The sequence below is a fragment of the Triticum aestivum genome, chromosome 7A (genome assembly GCF_018294505.1).
Source record: "Triticum aestivum cultivar Chinese Spring chromosome 7A, IWGSC CS RefSeq v2.1, whole genome shotgun sequence".
In the NCBI taxonomy this organism is placed as follows: domain Eukaryota; kingdom Viridiplantae; phylum Streptophyta; class Magnoliopsida; order Poales; family Poaceae; genus Triticum; species Triticum aestivum.
The window spans coordinates 722511011-722531899 of record NC_057812.1 but is presented as its reverse complement, the minus strand read 5'-3'; the positions used below and the strand labels follow the sequence as shown (position 1 = coordinate 722531899).

The 20889-nt window shown below is 46.5% G+C and overlaps 1 long non-coding RNA gene across 2 annotated transcripts; it reads left to right on the top strand.

The window, feature by feature from the left end:
* Window positions 1-14600: 14600 nt before the first annotated feature.
* LOC123147075 (uncharacterized) lies at window positions 14601-18021 on the top strand. Of its 2 annotated transcripts, XR_006473044.1 has the most exons (5): window positions 14601-14997; window positions 15079-16576; window positions 17182-17253; window positions 17582-17691; window positions 17778-18021. It is a non-coding gene; the product is annotated as an uncharacterized lncRNA (long non-coding RNA). The 2 variants fall into 2 exon arrangements; XR_006473043.1 differs by lacking the exon at window positions 17582-17691.
* The last annotated feature ends 2868 nt before the right edge of the window (window positions 18022-20889 follow it).

Below are 20889 nucleotides of genomic sequence, written 5' to 3'. Positions count from 1 at the left end.
ATCGTCACTACTATGGTGCCGTGACGACAATCTGTTCAAGCACAATTTCCAGTTTGCCAAGAACTCAGCGAAGCAGAACAAGAAGTCTTTGGGATTAGACTTCAACCCTGGTCCCTCTGCTCCCCGTGCCGATAGAACTCGCGAAGCTGAACCCAATCTTCTTGGGCCCTTCTACAACCTTGAAGGTCTCATCACCCATATCATGGTTCAAGGGACTGCCGTGAATGAGCCTGCAGATGACGCTGACTCAGATGAAGCACCTGCAGCGCCGAAGCCAAAGAAACTGAAGCAGCCAAAAGCTTCAAAGCCTACTTCAAAGCCAAAAGCTTCAAAGCCACTGGCCACTGCACCTCCTGAAGACAGTGTGCAGTCTGAAGATTTGTGACGCATCTCCAAGCCATAGAAGGTCAAGATGCCTCTGCCACACACCGGCCAAGAACTGACAGCTGCTGCTATTCTGCGCAACGATGCCATTGATCTGTCCAGTGATGAAGATCTTGCAGATGACGCTCTGGAGCAGCTGATCAAGAGCAAAGAAGAAGCAGAAATATTCAACAATTTTCCTCTCTTTGACGTGGCAATCATCCACGACTTCATTGATGAGTGGTTTGAAACGCCCAACCTCAGCTTCGAAGACCTACAACTTCCCATTGGTCTCAGTGTCTCCTTCCATGGTGCCATTGCTTCAGAGCTAGCTCTAGCTCAGCGCATCGTCAAACTGAAGCAAAAGATTGACTATGAAAAGGTTCAGTTCAAGAAGCATATGGCCAAGCTCAGTGTACAAGAGGTCAAGAACTTCAAGCTCATGCTGCACGAGCTTAAAGAATCCTTTCTCAAGAAGCGTGAAGAAGCTCAAGGCTCTCGTGAGTGCATGAAGAGCCTGGCTGACAAGTGTGTGCAAGCCTACAATGAGGTTGAGAAGCGCAAGGCCCTTGGGCGTCCTAGCATCGACCCCAGGATGGCTGCAAAGAAGAAGAAGAAGCCCGCTATGGCCGAACCCGACGCACCAAGGCAGGAAGAAGATCCCATTGTCTTCCCAACTAGCATGACTGGCTCGAAGCCAAAGGCCTGGTCAACCGCTTCAGAGCTGATGAAGACGAGGACTGCTGAGGCTGAAGCCAGAAAGAGGAAACATCCTGAAGCCTCTGCTACTGCTCCCTCCAAGAAGAAGCGGAAGACAAAGAAGGAACGGGCTGCTCCCACAGAGCCCTTGATTTTTGAACCCATCTCCATGGTTCGCCCTGACACTGAACCTCAAGAACGTCAACTAACTGTCCATGAGCCTGCTTTCACAGAGGCTCATGAAGCTGAAGACTTTCCAGCAGCTGATCCCATCGCTGCTGAAGACATTGGTCACCATGACCATGTTGAAGATGATGTAGTTCTTCCTCAGCTCAAGCACCAACAGGTATCATCGCCTGTGCTAACACACAGCGAACTCATCAGCATTGGTCGTCCTCTGACGCCAATTGCTCAGGATGCATCATGGGCTGATCGCCCACAAGCACAAGAGGAAGAAGACTTTGAGGCCCAGCCAACTCCAACTCCACAGGCGTCACTAGTGTTACGCAGGCTTCGCAAAGGACCAAGGCCTCAAGTCTCCGAGTCTGAAGCTAAAGTTGCTGAAGACATTCCGGCTGCATCAGCCGATGAAGAAGAAACCCCAAAAGCTGCTACTCCCCCGTCCCACCAAGAAGCTGTTCTCGAGGAGAACGTGACTGTTACCGACCCTCCAGCTCGTCAAGTGGAGGTTCAGAATATTGAGGCTGGCACCACCAACACCAATGAAGCCACTGACACTGTCATGGCTGAAGCTAATGTGGAGCCTTCACCAACCCAAGCACCAAAAGTCAGCAAAGCCACTGATCCCACTGCTTCTGTTCCTGCGCCTGCTGCTGGTCATAAGTTTGACTATCATGTTGAGCACAGGCCTCAGGTATAGAAGACAATCCCAAGATCGCCTAGGTTTCCAGGTCCTGCATCAGCACCTGGATCCTTCAGTGTCAATGGCTTCAAAGCAGACAACACTTTTTTCAATAGCTCCAAGAACCCCTACTCAAGGGAAAGAATATCTTCTGATCGGTTCTGGAGCTATCCGCAGCGAAGCTATTACTCCTACATTCTATACAATCAAGGTCGCATCTTCCCACATAAGCGTCTTGACATTGAAGCAATAGCTGGTCTGCCCTGTCTGGAAGAAGCTCTGGATTGCTTCAAAGAGGTTGGATTGCTGCTATTTGTCACTGACCAAGAGCACTGGAATGAAGAGTTGCTGCTCCAATTATATGCCACACTTCACATCCATGGGTACAACAGAGATCCGAGGACTTGGGTCCTGGAGTGGATGACAGGAAATGTTCATCACGAAGCCAAAGCCTTTGATATCATTGAGCTCACTGGTCTACCCACTCCTGGCGATCTCTACGAATCTGGCTGTCAACTTCACAGTGAAGCTGTGGAGAGCATCTTTCAGAAGCCTGAACCTAACATGAGTCAGATGCTCAGTATGATGAAGCCATTGCCCCAAGATGCTACATATCCCAAGGTGTTCTTCGTTGAAGACCTTGAGTATCTGCCAAGGACTATTTATCACATCATAAGGCGAACTCTCTGGCCTATCAAAGGACATTCTCCACATGCAAAGCTGGACGGTGCAATGAAGACTTTGGTCTTCTATATTCTTCATGGCAAATGCTTCAATGCACAGGACTTCTTCATCCGCCAACTTGCTGCATCAGGCTCTGATCTTTTTGGCTTGAAGTTCTACTCTCCATGGATAATGCGGCTGATCAAACTCCACTCCGCTATCTCATATCAGTCATCTGCTCGCAATCATCGGATCTTTCTGCCTGATGTGGATATGTCTATTGAAGCCATTTATCCTGAGCCTGCCAAGGAACCTCTAAGTCTTCAGAATGCGGAGCATCAAAGTTTTTCTCAGAACATTGAAGGAGTTGAAGCAGTCACTCGTGTGTATCCTTTGGCTGGAACTACACGTGCACCACATCCTGCCCTTACTGAAGCCACCGATAGCACAATTGCCCAACGACCCAAGAAGCGCACTCGTGTTCTCAATGATCGAGAGCTTCTGGTGGCTCTTCATCAGAAACAGGATAGGCATCATGATAGGCTGAAGCGCCAAATGCAAAGCCTCTTGGGGGACGTCAACCGCATTCGCGATCTTGCCACCAAGAATGCCTTTGTTGCCCATGAAACCTCTCGACGCAAATGGAAAGGGCTGACGCTGATGTGCTCTGAAGATGATCTTCAAGAGGATGGCTTCTCTAAATGCTTCAAGTTTGACTCCACCCCTCCTCGAAGGGCAGTGCTGCGACGAACTCCATCTCTTGAACACTCTGAGTTCTCTTCCTCTGCCGCAACTGTGAATGCCAGAGTGATCGAGGATGAAGATGATGCTACTTCACCGCCACCTCCTTCAGCACGCTTCGACACTGCCCCAAGTTCTTCTGCACCGCCGAACATCACCGACGACCCTGCTCCTTCACCTACTCTTCATGGGAACGAGTAGATGCTCTATGTCTTCAAACCTTTTTGGTAATTACTAACAAAAGGGGGAGAAGCATATGAGTTTGATAGTCTTCAAGCGGGTCCATATGGGCGGGTGCTTTATATTTTGCTTCGTGTTTACAACTCTCGTTTTGATACATTTGGTTCTTTGAGTTGTAACACTTACACTCGATGGTCGTCTGCTACTTATTTGCCACTTTGTGATGCGATCATAAATTCCGCATGTGCGACGATAAATTCCGCACTTAGATCATTTTGCAGACGTCCATTTTCCATTATGCATGTCATTATCTTCACATACCTTCACATGCATAGTGGATTGTCATCATAAGTTGAAGAGGATCTCCACAAGCACAACCTGCCATGTGCATTTGCATTCCAAAAGCAAATTACTTATATGCACATCTTCAGAGGGAGCCCTCACAACTTATGAAGACAATTCCCTATCCTCTTACAATTTCACATATTATATTCCCCGTTGAAAACTTCAACTAGTTTGTCATCAATCACCAAAAAAGGGGAGATTGTAAGGGCATCTAGTGCCACCCCTAGTTGGTTTTGGAGTATTGACGACAAACTTAGTTGAGGGACTAATGTGTTTGTGAGAATTGCAGGATAACACAGGTAGAAGTCCCTCATTGATTCGGTTCTCCTACCAGAGATGACCCCTAAAAATGTATGAAGACATTGATGTCAAAGGTGGTTTATGAAGATATTCTCATTGAAGACTATGACAAGAGAAGACATCGCATGAAGCCTATGGAGCTCGAAGACTTAGATCTTTCGTAGTTCTGTTTCTTCTTTGTTGAGTCATAGGAACCACCGTACTGTTAAGTGGGGTCCAAGAGAACCAGTCAGAATGATTGAAGTGATGCTTAACCAAAACCTATGTCTTCGAGTGAAGACTATGAGAGCAAATCTTGTCCAGAGTCGGACAAGTCAGCTTTACTTGTAGCCCAAGTAAAGTTGTCGTGTGAGTTTGAAATCTGACCATTGGAACACGTGTCAGTTCCTTAGTGACCCATGGTCATTTCGGACAAATCAGGTTGGGTTGCCTAGTGGCTATAAATAGGCCACCCCCTAGAACCATAAACGATTGGCTGCTCAGAGTTAGAGTACGGCTTTTGTCGTTTGAGAGCAACCCACCTCGAAGCCTTTGAGAGAGAATTCCTTGCGAGGATAAAGCCCTAATCACCCAGAGCCAAAGAGTGTTAGGCATCACTTAAGTCTTCTTGTCTGTGTGATCTGAAGACTTAATACACTTGAGGATTATGAATGCTCCAGCCGGTTAGGCGTCGCGTTCTGAGCATCCAAGAGACATTGTGGATTGCCGGTGAACGAAGTCTGTGAAGGTTTGGGAGTCTACCTTGAAGACTTACCAGAGTGATTGGGCGAGGTCTGTGTGACCTTAGCTCAAGGGGAATACGGTCAGGACTGGGTGTCCTGAGCTGCGTGTTCAGGACTAGGTGTCCGGGACTGTGTGTCCTAAGGTTTAAATACCTAGCCACCCTAACCAGACATATAGTTGTCACAGCAACTGGAACTGGTCCAACAAATCATTGTCTTCAACGAGTCACTGGTTTCATCCTTCCCTTGCCTTTACTTACTGTTGGTCCTTGTGAAGTCATTGTATGATTGCACTATCTTTTGTCTTCACTAAGTGACTGCGTGATCTGTTTGGCTTCATAATATCTTCCTACCTGATCCTCACTACATTGCTGCTATTAGTCATTGTGCTTTCACTTCATTGAATACTTGACTATGGTTTGCCTAGTGTAGTCTACCTTCCGCTGCATGGTAATAGGTTTATTTCTATCGTTTGTCTTCGAAACTTCCACGTTTTGAAGACTTCCATAAAAATCGCCTATTCACCCCCCTCTAGTCAATATAACACACTTTCAGTATGTCTCTATGTTTACGGGTTTGAATCCCTCTGGAAATTCATGGTCCAACACCTCATCGATGAAACATAGGGGGTGTGCGGCACCCCTGTATCTGGGTGTACCGCGTTGTTCGGATGTTTGTTGTGTTGCACTCTATGCTGGGGCGCGCTTGCGTGGTCCATAGATGGATCTTGTTGCGCCGTCCATTGGGTGCGAGCCCTCGCATGGGTCGCGTGTTGTATTGTGAGTGGCGTTGTATGCCGCTCTGTGTTGACAGAGGGGTCGTCTATCCGACCAGGCAGCTTCTTTGATATTTGGTTGTGGGGGGTTTGAGGCCTCCTCATCGAATTCAGGTAGTAGCTTCCGCTTTGAGTAGCTCTTGGATTGGCGATTGTCGTCGTACATCGCTGCTGTGTTGAGTATGTTACTCCATCTGATTTGGAGTGTGTCTTGCGCAGCCTTGAGGCTTTGCTTCTGCTTTTTCAGACTCCTCGCGGTGGCAACAAGCATTTTACAGGCATTCCGCTGCTCCGGGTGCCTGTCCGGCGTTATATTGTCCGGACCATTATCCTTAATAGAATTTGTTTGTTCGGTTTGATTATCCGGATTGTCGTTGTCCGGCAGCGGTTCGCCCTGCTCTAGCGCTGGGTCTGTGTGATCGCTATTTCTATGGAGGCGGGATTTGGGACGGCGCTTGCGTCGCCGCTTTGACTGCTTTTCGAGGGAACAAGCCTTCGGTGCGTCCTTCCGCTCTCCGTCGTCATCTTTTGGTGCGTCCACCATGTATACGTCATATGACGAGGTGGCATTCCAGGGCCCAATAGGCGCTGGTTCTGCATCGTCTCCTTCATCGGCATCCATACCGTCGATGTCTTCGGAGTCGAAGTCGAGCATGTCGGTTAAATCGTCGACAGTGGTTACAAAGTAGGTGGTGGGTGGGCTTTGAATTTCTTCATCGTCCGTATCCCAATCTTGCTTACCGTAGTCCGGCCAGGGCTCTCCTGATAAGGAGAGAAACTTTAGTGATTTCATAATATCACCGAAGGGCGAGTGCTGAAAGATGTCCGCGGTAGTAAACTCCATGACCGGTGCCCAATCGGATTCGATCGGCAGAGGCGCGAATGGTTCGGAGTCCGGCTCCTTGGAATCACGAGTCTCGCGGAGTGCGGGGCTGGTGTTCGGCTCGATCGCCATTGGGATCGCAGCCCCCGAGGCGGCGTCCAACCGCCCATCCTCGATCGGCGAAGTTGGCTTCGAATTAAGGGTCGAAGCCGATGCGGGTGCGGCCTCCAGGGCATTGTTCGGCGGCAGAGCTAGATCATGCTCGTCGGGACAGTGCGGCGCGCTCGGCAGTGGCTCGAATCCGTCGAAGATCAAGTCCCCGCGGATGTCAGCCGTGTAGTTTAAACTTCCAAATCTAACCTGACGGCCAGGGGCGTAGCTTTCGATCTGCTCCAGATGGCCAAGTGAATTGGCCCGCAGTGCGAAGTCGCTGAAGACGAAGATCTGTCCAGGGAGGAAGGTCTCACCCTGGACTGCATCGCTATTGATGATCGTAGGAGCCATCGAGCCTGACGGCGACGACACAGAGGAACTCTCAATGAAAGCACCAATGTCGGTGTCAAAACCGGCGGATCTCGGGTAGGGGGTCCCGAACTGTGCGTCTAGGCCGGATGGTAACAGGAGGCAGGGGACATGAAGTTTTACCCAGGTTCGGGCCCTCTTGATGGAGGTAAAACCCTACATCCTGCTTGATTAATATTGATGATATGGGTAGTAAAAGATTAGATCTACCACGAGATCGGAGAGGCTAAACCCTAGAAGCTAGCCTATGGTATGATTGTTGTTGTGTATGTTGTCCTACGGAATAAAACCCTCCGGTTTATATAGAAACCAGAGAGGGTTAGGGTTACACAAAGTCGGTTACAATGGTAGGAGATCTGCATATCCGTATCGCCAAGCTTGCCTTCCACGCCAAGGAAAGTCCCTTCCAGACACGGGACGAAGTCTTCAATCTTGTATCTTCATAGTCCAGGAGTCCGGCTAACGGTATAGTCCGGCTATCCGTACACCCCCTAATCTAGGACTCCCTCAGAGGGCGTCCTGGGCTTCAATCCGGGTCGCTTCCGCACTCTTACGAGCCTTGACAAGTTCGGCCTCTTGAGCCAACGCATTGTGCTCCAAGGTCTCGCACTTCTTCAAAGCGTCCTGGAGCTCCTGTTGGACTTCACTGACCCAGGCCTTGAGCCTCTTATGGGCGGCCTGCTCCTTGACAACCTTCCCCTCGGCTTCGACCAGGGCCGCTTTCAGGGCCTCGACCTCGGTTGTCGCCTCTGTTCGCATCATGGTATTTCTATCATTGCATATCATTTTCCACCTTTTCCTGAATCCATAAATAGGTTATTACTTACCGTGTTTTTCTTGCAGCTGCCTCTTCACCCGGCCAAGCTCCTATTCGGCCTCCGCTAGTTTCTGCTTCAGTGCAGAGACTTCGGCAGTATGCGTGGCCACAGGCAACAGCGATGCCTGTGCATACATTTCAGATAGATTTCGTTAGTTTCCTGCAATAGGAGATTGATCATCTTTCCGGTTTTTTCTTTTCGAACACCGGACAGTGTCTCAGGGGCTACTATCTATATTGGGATTTTCTCCTTTTTTGCGATGCTTACCTCAAAACCTGTTAACAGGCTGCTGCAGGCTTCGGTTAGCCCGCTCTTGGCGGACTGAACCATTTCAATTACCGTGCCCACCAGGACACGGTGCTCATCCTCAATAGAAGCGCTTCCAGCAGATTATCCGGTGCCCCTGGTTGGACAGGGGGCACCGGGGGAATGGGCATCCCCCTTCTTTCGAAGGAGGCCATGCGCCGGATTTTGGAGTAGTCTCGGTATCCGGAAGTGAGTCCGGCTGAGGATCGAACTGAGTTCGGCCCTCCCCACCAGCATCCATGGGAGTTGATTCCCCTTGGTGTCCGGCGACGGGATTTTCTCCTTCTGGCGCCTCCTGAGGCTCTCCCCCGCCTGGAACCGTCCTTCGGCACAGCACCTCCGCATCATCCTTGGCCTTGGGGGAGTGAGCGGCTGGCAGCGAATCGCTGGCCATCGCCTTGGAATCCAGCGAGCCTCCTAATGAGGATCGCGGGGAGCTGTTGTGGGCCGGACTACAATAAAACGTAACCAGTCATCGCAATACAATGAAGAGGAAAGACTTGGTTTATGAGCGGATATGGGTTTGAGCACTTACGATGCGGCCCGAGGCTTAGTGCGGGGTCGCCTCTCCGGACTACTGTCGGCGTCCCACGCGGTGTTATCCACAAGGGAGCTCTTCCCTTTCTTGGTTGTCTCCGCCTCCAGATTCGCCGAGGCCACCCTCTTCTTCCTCCCCTCATCTGGGGGAGGGTTGTTCTTCTCCTCCTCTTCATCGTCGCCGTCTTTGGTGGCGGAGGAGCGGGTCTTATCTTCGGACGTCGCGTCCAAAGCACCCAGGCGGCGGGGTCCACTCCGGACCCCCTTGGCCTTTCCTGTGGCCTTCTTTTCTAGTGCCTTATAAGGCGCCGGCTCCAGCATCTTCCCTAACGGGGAATGACTGGTTCTTCAGGCACGGGAGTCGGACACCGGATCTGCTTCGCCTTCTTCAACCAGTACTAAAAAAGCAATGATAATAAAATCTTAGATGTCGCCCTCGAAACAAGCAAGTAGGGGATGTGTTGAAAATAACATACCTTGTTGGGGAGATGATTTATGTCATGGCCACGGTCTGAATCTGTGGCCGGCGGTATCTAGTTGCCCTTGAAGAGCAACTTACGGGCATCTTCATGATCTGTTTCGAAGAGCCTTTCCAAGGTGTGGTGCTTTTTTGGGTTCAAATCCCATTGAGGGCGGCTTCGGATTTGACATGGGAGGATCTGGCGCACCAGCATCACTTGGATTATGTAGACAAGCTTGATGTCCTTATCGATCATGCTTTGAATGCGCATTTGCAGCGCAGTCAGCTCGTCTGACGAACACCAGTTCGGGCCCTTCTTGACCCAGGAGGCGAGTCGCACGGGAGCGCCCGAGTTGAATGCGGTAGCCATGGCCCAGATGGCACCGCGGGGTTCAGTGATGTAGAACCATTGTTTCTGCCATTCCTTGACACACTCCACGAATGTGCCCTTCACTACTAGAAAAACGGCTATAGCTAATATGGACATTAATGGTGCACCATGCATGTGGTGCGCCACTGCTATATAGCACTGGCGCACCAGATACATGTACGCCATTATTCACATATTACTAATGGCGCACCTGGTGTGTGGTGCACCATTACTAGTTTTGAAAAAAAAATAAAAAAATTTGTTAGCAGTGGCGCACCAGGGGATAGTGCGCCATTACTAGTCCGCCATTACTATTTGTACGACTGGATCAAACCTTGGTCAAACTTAGTAATGGCGCACTTTGCATATGTGCGCCATTACTGTGTCAAACTTAGTAATGGCACACCTACACAAAGTGCGCCATTACTAACTTTGACCAAGTCATACACATAGTAATGGCGCATTTTGTGAAGGTGCGCCATAACCAAATGCACCACCCCCCTGTGGACCGCCTTTTTAGTTAAAAAAAATAAAAAAAATTGATGGAAATGTCAAAAAAATAAAAGAAAATAAGTTTCCCACGTGATATGTGGTCTAGTTGTTGGAAAAATTTACAAATATGAATTTGACTTTATTTGCAAAATCTCTCTGGAATTTAGTAAAATGGGCATAACTTTTACAGAACTCGGATTAAAAAGTTTCGTTTTTGAAAAATCATCTACTCGAAAAGTTACGGGGCTTTTAAGATCTAGAGGGGGGGTAACCGAAAACAAATTCAAACTTAGTAATGGCGCACCATTTGCTAGGTGCGCCACTAGTAACAGAAAAAAATTGGTTTCGATTTTTTTTTGGAAAAAATGTTCAAAATATGATACGTAATATGACCGGGATGTTTGAAATATTTATTCAAAATTTCATCACACTAATGAACATGAACAAAGTCATAGACATCAACAAGGTTTAATAGGATTGATATGATAGATATATCAACAAGTGCTTGTTAAGTGAGCTGGTGCTGGGGTTGGATAGAACTGAGAAGTTAAGTGTGCTTGGCCTAGAGTAGTGGGAGGATGGGTGACCTTTTGGGAAGTTTGACCACGGAGTGCGATTTGACTTGAGATTAAGCATATTGACCCAAGATTAAGCAGTATTGACCCGAGATTAAGAAAAAAGCGAAAAAAATGATTTTTTAAAAATAGTTTGCAAAAAAATTTGTTAGTATTGGCGCACTTCTATGTGGTGTGCCATTACTAAGTCAGATAGTAATGACGCACTTCTAGGCATAGTAATGGCGCACTATAGGTGCGCCATTACTATCTGTGATAGTAATGGTGCACCAAATGTGCGCCATTACTATTTGTTACTGGTGCCGTGGTAATAGTGGCGCACCTATAGTGCGCCATTAATGGCAAAAATAGGTGTGGCACTAACAGGTCTTTTTCTAGTAGTGCTTTGGCCAAGAAACATTGGTGAGCTTGCTCACCATGGCGCCCCCGCACTCTGCGTGTTGTCCATCCACCACCTTGGGCTTCACGTTAAAGGTTTTGAGCCACAACCCGAAGTGGGGTTGGATGTGGAGGAAGGCCTCGCACATGACAATGAACGCCGAGATATTGAGGAAGGAGTTCGGGGATAGATCTTGGAAGTCTATCTCATAGTAGAACATTATCCCGCGGACGAAGGGGTGGAGTGGAAACCCTAGCCCGCGGAGGAAGTGGGGGAGAAACACTACCCTCTTGTCGGGCTTCGGTGTGGGAATGATTTGTACTTGGGATGGAAGACGGTGGGCGATTTCTTTCGCCAGGTACTCGGCCGCCCGAAGCTCGGCGATGTCCTCCTCCTTGACGGAGGAAGCCATCCACTTGCCTTGACCTCCGGATCCGGACATGGTTGAGTGCTTTCTCGAGTGGGGAACTGATGAGAACTTGGGCGCTGGAGCTCGAGGGTGGAAAGGCATGAAGAAGGCATGGGGGAAGAAGGGGGAATCTTATCTCCTTATAAGGGCAGTGAATATTGAACGCCACCCCACTCGCCTCAAAATCCGCCTGCTCCCAAGGGCTGTGTAAATGGCACGGTTGGGTTACCCATGCCCGTATTGATGAGAATCCCGTAATAAGGGGACACGATCTCTGCTTTGACAATATGTGCCAATGGTGACCGCGTCTTGAAACGTGGAGCGGCAGGCAAAAAACGGTTTGAAATTATGACCAGATGGACGTGATGTCATGTTGTAAAAGTTGTCAGCGGATTGGACTTGTGTATTATTATATTCTCTCTACGGTTGTGTGTTACAGGTCCGGACACGATCAATTCGTGCGAAGACTATTTTGGAGTTCGGAAGGAGGAACCCGCCTTGCAGTGCCGAGGACAGCACTATGCGCCGGATACCTTGTCATTGAAGCCAGGTTCAGGGGCTACTCAGGGAGTCCTCGACTAAGGGGTCCTCGGGCGTCTGGCCTGTTAGCCATGGGCCGGACTAATGAGCTGTGAAGATACGAAGACCGAAGAATGCACCCGTGTCCGGATGGGACTCTCCTTGGCATGGAAGGCAAGCTTGGCCACCGAATATGTAGATTCCTTTCTTTGTAACCGACCTTGTGTAACCCTAGATCCTCCCGGTGTCTATATAAACCGGAGGACTTAGTCCAGACAGGGGAGACTCATCATCATAGCCATACACGCTAGACCTCTAGGGTTTAGCCATTACGATCTTGAGGTAGATCAACTCTTGTAACACTCATATTCATCAATATCAATCAAGCAGGACGTAGGGTATTACCTCCATAGAGAGGGCCCAAACCTGGGTAAACATCGTGTCCCTTGTCTCCTGTTACCATCGACCTTAGACGCACAGTTCGGGACCCCTACCCGAGATCTGCCGGTTTTGACACCGACACCGGGGTGCCACACACCCCTCACAAACCAGAGCAACTCACTAGAAGGTTCGTGGTTCCGAGAGGGAACAATGCATGTTTGATGACGAACGAGAGATAGCTTCCTCTTATGGTCTTCAATTTTTTTCTGCGTTTAACTTGCACTAATACAACTGTCATGTGAAAATTCGGAAAATTGCAGGTGTCAATTGACCTTTTAAAGACATTTAAGTGATTTTCTACCCATTTGATGACCGTAATTCAAATTTGAACTACATCTACATGCAACGCCTGACCAAAATGATTTGAAAAATCATATTTTTATGTACTTGTGTGGGAGTTAATTCCATGTCCAGTAAATTAGAAGGAATCTTCAAACATATTGGTCTCAAGGCATGGGAACACCTTCATGGAGTGCCATGGCATTTTAATTCCAAAAAATTAAAAAATGATCAGAAAAACATGAAACCTTGCTTGATTTAATGTCATGCCACCAAGATGATGTGGTAAAAAAATTGGCCTGTTTGACGAAAGTTTGGACACACACCCCTCACGAACCGGAGCAACTCACTAGAAGGTTTGTGGTTCCGAGAGGGAGCAATGCATGTTTGATGACGAACGGGAGATAGCTTCCTCTTACGGCCTTCAAATTTTTTTCTACGTTTAACGTGCTTTAATATAACTGTCATGTGAGAATTTGGAAAATTTCAGGGGTCATTTGACATTTTTAAGACATTTAAGTGATTTTCTAACCATTTAATGACCGTAATTCAAATTTGAACTACATCTACATGCAACGCCTAACCATAACGGTTTGAAAAATCATATTTTTGTGAATTTCTGTGCGAGTTAAAACACCATCAGACGATGTAAATATCTAGTGTTCAAAAAAGAAAATGTAAAGATCTGGCAAGACAACCGGCCCCACACGATTGGCACTCTATCTCGCGGCTCGAGGTTTGGTTGGTGAGTGGCGGGTATCACTAATCAGACACGGTTCTGTATTGGAAACCGTCAGCTATTATGTTCACACACGGATTTTGCTGCCGGAATCGTGTGTAATTCAAACTATAGTACTTGTAAATTCTGCCGACCGGCCTGTGTACTATCCCCGTCGGTCTAGATTCCGGCCTTCAATAAATACTCCCTAGCTCATGTCGTCCCTCCTACATTATCATCTACATCCTCCCCTCGCTCGCCCTATCTCTCTCTCTCTGACACAAATCTTTGCGATGGCGCCGCCAGTCTTTCCACGCGCCGACGAGGAGTCGCCGCCCCTGAGAACGCTTACTCGAATAGCAGCAATGAGGACCCCTACGTGCCACCTAACGAGGTTGCGCCGGACCCCCCAACTTTGTATTGGTTTTGGAGTTAGTACAATCTTTGTCTGTGGAAGTCGGTGCCGCCGGCTGAGAAAGCCAGGCAAGTGGCGTTCAAGAAGGAGATGGAGGAGGAGGAAGCCAGGTACCAGGCGGCCTGTGACGCCCGTGATGCCGCTTGGAAAAAGGAGACGGCGGAGCTTTGGGGGCGGGCGCGTCGTCATGCCGAGGAGGTGTACGAAGACGGGTACTTTGCTAGGAAGGTCATAGGCGCTGGGCGCCTTGTTGCTGCGTGGAGGTGGGCCGATAAGTTCCGGCGTGCCACCGACGAGGAGCTACAGTGGGCGCCCAACGAAATGGCAAGATCTTTCGCGCGCATCCGCCAACAAGATGCAGATCAATACGTCAAGCGCTACGAGGCGAAGTACTGCCTCCGCACTGGGAAGACGCCGCGCACCAGGGAGCTGCTGGCGAGGGGCTGCCGGAATACTGGCCCCAGGAGGGATTATTAGTTTTAGTATTGTTCATTTTCAATTTTATGCTTTGTACCGATAACCCACAAATATAGGGGATCGCAACAGTTTTCGAGGGTAGAGTATTCAATCCAAATTTATTGATTCGACACAAGGGGAGCCAAAGAATACGCTCAAGTATTAGCAGCTAAGTTGTCAATTCAACCACACCTGGAAACTTAATATCTACAACAAATTATTTAGTAGCAAAGTAATATGATAGTAGTGGTAACGGTAGCGAAAGGTAATGATAGCACTACAACGATACCTACTATAAAGCAACATAAATTCTACAACATTTTAACTATATGTTGCAAATTTTTCAATAGATACACATATAATCGATGTACCATATGCGTTGCAGATTTGTCATGACCTATACATATGAAAAACAGAGCAGAGAGAGAAGCAAAAAAAAAAACAGAGTCTCTGATTCCCCTCATCTCTCCCAGATCGCCGCCACCTCTCCCTCTTCCGATCCACCTCACCGCCGGCCATTCCCTTCCCCTCATCCCACCGCGCAGCTCCGGCGGTTGCTGGATCCATCGCATCCCCCACCCACCCATCCCTCTTGGGTCCCATCTCTACCTCTCTTCATGCGCCTCCTCGCCATCTGCATCGGCTAATTCAGGCGGCGTCCGGCGAATCCCACCATCACGAAGCACAGCCCGAGGTCCCCATCGAAACGCGGCGACGTCCCATGCGACTAGATCCGGTGCTCACGGCCACCTCCCCCTGGCCAGGGTTTCGGGCGTCGGCTCCGGCGCCGGTGGCCAGGTCGTCCTCCTCTAGTACTCCTCTCTTCCGGTGAGTGCATCCCTTCCCCTGGCTTCATCCTCTCTTTCTCTCCCGCTTCATCTAACCTCTGTTTTCTCTCCTCTTGTACAGGTGCAGGGAGGAACAGGCTACGTGTGAACTCCATCGTGACGCTACTGACGGTGATGTCAATGGACGGGATGTTCCTCGGCGTCGATGAGCATGCACTGAGGCGGGAAGTGGAAAAGGAATACATCGCCAAGCGAACTCAATGGTACGGTTCTGGAGGTGGAGGACGTGGCCAACGTGGCGCTGTACTGGAGTCAACGAGGCTAGGTCGAGCACGACATGAGTTAAGGCTGAACCTTCTACTTGTGTGTTGCATAACCACTACTAGACATCTGAATATATCCAATGCGACCTCACCCAAAAAGCATCAAGATAATTGATCAACCTCAAACTATGTATTTAGTAACCTCTTCGTTCTGTTAGTTTTCTTGATTCTCCATGTCTGCCTGCTGCTTAGATTAAAAGCATTTGTTTGGCAGTGGCGGAGCGTGGCAAGAAGTGAAGAAACCAATAGGGGGCCATTTTTTTCAAACAAAATATGCATTACTAGGAGCAGTGTGAGCTGATGGTTCATTCTTGTTCAACACTGCTCACAAACAGAAGTTGACGAGTATATGGAGGTGTTATTTTTCAACCGGAAGCATAGCTGCTACTCATGTATGCAAGAACGACAGACAGATTATTTCCCAACATAATTTAAGAAAACCAAGACTGTAAAGGAATATAGAATAAAAGCATGCAAAATGAGTGCTTCAGAGTCATGCGTTGTGGATCAAGGCATTGACACAACCGACCCGCCGGCAGCGACATGCCTCGTCCATCAAAGGCATTGGCACAGCCAACCGGCCCACAGCAATGTCGAGCACGACGGCCACCATGTCGTGGCCTGAGGGACATTAGGATATTCTCAATGTGTTGATCTCGCCGCCGAAGGAGCAGAGACAATTGGTGCGGCACGAGGTCACGGCCGCGACAACCCTGCAGCCCGCGCACACCAGGTCAAGCGCTTGATGCAGAACTCATTGTCGATACTGGAGGAAGCGCTGTCGCAGCACCAATAGGTCCTGCAGCCTGCTACACGGTATTGCTCTGGCCATTGATATGCCATCAATTGCAGGCTTCCTGCCTGCTACGGTGCACTGCAGGTCATCTTCATACCCACGGTCACACTCACAGCCACCGCGTTGCAACCCCTTTTGGCCTCCATGAGGCCCCGCCAGTGTTGTGTCGTATCATAGGGAAGGTTGCATATATGGACAATCCCCACATGCACAACACCAGTCACTGCCTTAAATACACGTCCAGAACTAATGCCAAACATGGATAAATCCATATCTTAAATTATATGTTCTTAAACAACAGCCATGCATGTAAGGACAAGCCACATAAATAGGATTCAGTCATATTCTAATATGTTTTATCCTTTTTTATAATTGTAATTTTTTTATGTCAATTATTCTCTATTGTAGGTAGCTCTCAAACTGCGCGGAGTCAAGATTGATGCTATGGTACCATTAATGATTCCAGCAGAAGATATTTGCAACCTGAAGTGTTACACAAGGTTACTATTGTGCCAATGTCTCATCATGTGTTTCCATGATTTTTGCACACCATTAATATATCCCCAGGTTCCTTTTCTTCTATGCTAGAATTGGTTTGGAAAAAACTGTATTCAACTACGACCATGAAATTGTATTGAGAATTATGCAAAGAGTGAGTCATCATTTCTTCAATGGGGTTGCAGTTCTAGCTCTTTGTATACCACACAATATTGTGTCATGTATTGATATTATTATAACTTTAATATGATCCAAACAAACACAACCTCCTACAGAAAACTTACTATGAATTTTCTTTTGGCAATGTTTATGAAACGCAAATGAAGTAAGATGCCAGATATCAATTGAAGAAATTGATGAAATTAGTAGAAAATTATCTTTCTAACATTACAATGTTAGCAAACTAATTCTAATGAGAATAGTAGATTTGTATACGCCATACTGTACGGTGAGGATTCATTCCTTAAGGCTGGCTTATAATTATGTGCTAACTATAGTTTCTGTGTTAATCCATTCTCATTCATTGTATACTTTTAATGATAACAGAGCGGCTTCTTTTATAAGTTCTTAGCTTCTTTTATAAATTCTTAGTTACTCATGTATGCAGGTCAGCTTCAAGGCTATGAAGCAAAAGATCAGACAAAGGTTTTCGCCATGTTTGTCCTTCAGCTTAGTAACTGTACGTCTAGTTCTTTCCCCTATTGTAGTTCTTTTATTTGCACCGTACTTCTTGAAAGATGATAACTTGCAATCATTATTGTAGAGTGGAAATAAACTGAAATTTCATATACATCTCTTTAACTTTGTTTTGTTAATAAAAATGTTTGATTAATTAAGCATTGCAGTTACATGGCTTTATCCCTATTTTCCATTGTATCCACTTCTATCTAACAGGGATCGTAGCTCTTGCTATAGTTGTAAGTTGTGATCCTAAATGTACATTTTTTGATGTCGTGATCCTAAATGTAAACTTGATGATGCTGAAATTACAAATGAATTCTCGGCAGTGCATGTTGATATGGCACTTGTGAAAACTGAAGATTTTGTCCGGAGTCGTAAAACATGTAATATTCTCGGTAATGCAGAAGAAGCAAAGATTGCATTGCCTTCAACCTTTGTATGTGAAATATCCTGCCTATATCACTACTTGCATCATGTCAATGCATTGTGTGTTAACAATTCATTTTGTTACTTTCTTTGTAGATTCAAAAGATATATGGATGATTATATGGGTGCGTGGCAAGAATACTGCAATGATGATGACGGTGTTCTGGTTCATGATGATGATGATGATGATGATGATGATGATGGACGCTTTTAGTTGTAGTTAAGTTAGGGATGTTGTTCCCATTGGATGATGTTCCTGTTCCTTAGTTAAGTTTTTGTTAAGTTGTAGGGATATTGATGGATGCTTTCAGTAAGCTTTGATTTCAAGAAAATATTTAGATCGTGTATCACAATAGGATGAAGTTCCTCATGTAATATCCACTATTGTAATCCAACAGTTCTATCCAATATATGATATCGTCCTCTCATGCGTATATTCCTTTTTTTCCTCACTTGATAAACATAACTATTACCATTATATGCAGCATTAATTTAATAGCTGGGATTATAGATACTCACATTATATATGTACTAGTTGCAAATTCTTGTTGCCAAGCAATGAGATTTGGATTCCTGTATATTAAGCACCAACATATATAAATGTTGTAAAATTCGGTTTTATGTGTTGTACTCTTCCAATGGTCCATTTTACCAACGAAAGTATAAGCGTTGCATTATGCGCTAGCAACATTGGATAAGGCTACGCATCCCAAACCGTTGGTAAAGACACTAACAACGCATATATGGAATTTTAGATACGGAAAAAAACGTTGCTATAGGGGTGGTCATGTTGTAGTGTAGCAAAAATAATGTTTTTGGTATTTTGTAGTGATGATAGCAATAGCAACGGAAAAAGTAAATAAGAGGAGAACAATATATGGAAAACTCGTAGGCAATGGATCGGTGATAGAGAATTATGCCGGATGCGGTTCATCATGTAACAGTCATAACCTAGGGTGACATAGAACTAGCTCCAATTCATCAATGTAATGTAGGCATGTATTCCGAATATAGTCATATGTGCTTATGGAAAAGAACTTGCATGACATCTATTGTCCTACCCTCCCATGGCAGCGGGGTCCTTACAGAAACTAAGGGATATTAAGGCCTCCTTTTAATAGAGTACCGTAACAAAGCATTAACACATAGTGAATACATGAACTCCTCAAACTACGGTCATCACCGGTAAGTATCCCGATTATTGTCACTTGGGGGTTAACGGATCATAACACATAATAGGTGACTATAGACTTGCAAGATAGGATCAAGTACACTCATATATTGATGAAATCATAATAGGTTCAGATCTAAAATCATGGCACTCGGGCCCTAGTGACAAGCATTAAGCATAGCAAAGTCATAGCAACATCAATCTCAGAACATAGTGGATACTAGGGATCAAACAATAACAAAACTAACTCAATTACATGATGGATCCCATCCAACCCATCACCATCCAGCAAGCCTACGATGGAATTACTCACGCACGGCGGTGAGCATCATGAAATCGGTGATGGAGGATGGTTGATGATGACGATGGCGACGGATTCCCCTCTTCGCAGCCCCGAATGGTCTCCAGATCAGCCCTCCTGAGAGGTTTTAGGGCTTGGCGGCGGCTCCGTATCGTAAAACGCGATGAATTCTTCTCTCTGAATTTTTTTCTCCCCGAAACATAATATATAGAGTTGGAGTTGGAGTCGGAGGAGCTCCAGGGGGCCCACAATGTAGGGGGCGCGCCCCCCGCCCTCGTGGACAGGTGGTGGGCCCCCTGGCCTTCATCTTTTGCAGGTATTTTTTATATTTTCCAAAATGTTGCTCCGTGAAGTTTTAGGTCATTCCGAGAACGTTTGTTTCTGCACATAAATAACACCATGGTAATTCTGCTGAAAACAGCGTCAGTCCGGGTTAGTTCCATTCAAATCATGCAAGTTAGAGTCCAAAACAAGGGCAAAATTGTTTGGAAAAGTAGATACGACGGAGACGTATCAACTCCCCCAAGCTTAAACCTTTGCTTGTCCTCAAGGAATTCAGTTCATAAACTGAAAGTGATAAAGAAAAATTTTTACAAACTCTGTCTGCTCTTTTTGTTGTAAATATGTAAAGCCAGCATTCAAGTTTTCAGCAAAGAATATAACTAACCACATTCGCAATAACACTTAGGTCTCAAGTTTACTCATACCAATAGCATAATCAACTAGCGAGCAATAATAATAAATCTCGGATGGCAACACTTTATCAAAACAATCATAATATGATATAACAAGGTGGTATCTCGCTAGCCCTTTCTGAGACCGCAAAACATAAATGCAGAGCACCTTTAAAGACCAAGGACTGACTAGACATTGTAATTCATGGTAAAAGAGATCCAGTCAAGTTATACTCAATGTAAACTAATAGTAATGAATGCAAATGACAGCAGTGCTCTCCAACTGGTGTTTTTTAATAAGAGGATGATGACTCAGCATAAAAGTAAATAGATAGGCCCTTCGCAGAGGGAAGCATGGATTTGTAGAGGTGCCAGAGCTGGGTTTCGAAATAGAGGTGAATAATATTTTGAGCGGTATACTTTCATTGTCAACATAACAACCAAGAGATGGCAATATCTTCCATGCTACACACATTATAGGCGGTTCCCAAATAGAATGGTAAAGTTTATACTCCCCCTTCCACCAACAAGCATCAATCCATGGCTTGCTCGAAACAACGAGTGCCTCCAACTCACCAGAGTCCCAGGGGGAGTTTTGTTTGCAATTATTTTAAATTAGTTTGCATAAAGCATGGGACTGGGCATCCCGGTGACCAACCATTTATCTCGTGAGTGAGGAGCGGAGTCCACTCCTCTTGAGAATAACCCGCCTAACATGGAAGATACAGACAACCCTAGTTGGTACATGAGCTATTCGAGCATACAAAACAGTATATTTATTTGAAGATTTAGAGTTTGGCAGATACAAATTTACTTGGAACGGAAGGTAGATACCGTATATAGGTAGGGTATAGAGGACTCACGTGGAATAACTTTGGGGTTTATGGAGTTTGGATGCACAAGAAGTATTCCCGCTTAGTACAGGTGAAGGCTAGCAAAAGACTGGGAAGCGACCAGCTAGAGAGCGACAATAGTCATGAACATGCATTAAAATAAATCAACACCGAATGCAAGCATGAGTAGGATATAATCCACCATGAACATAAATATCATGAAGGCTAT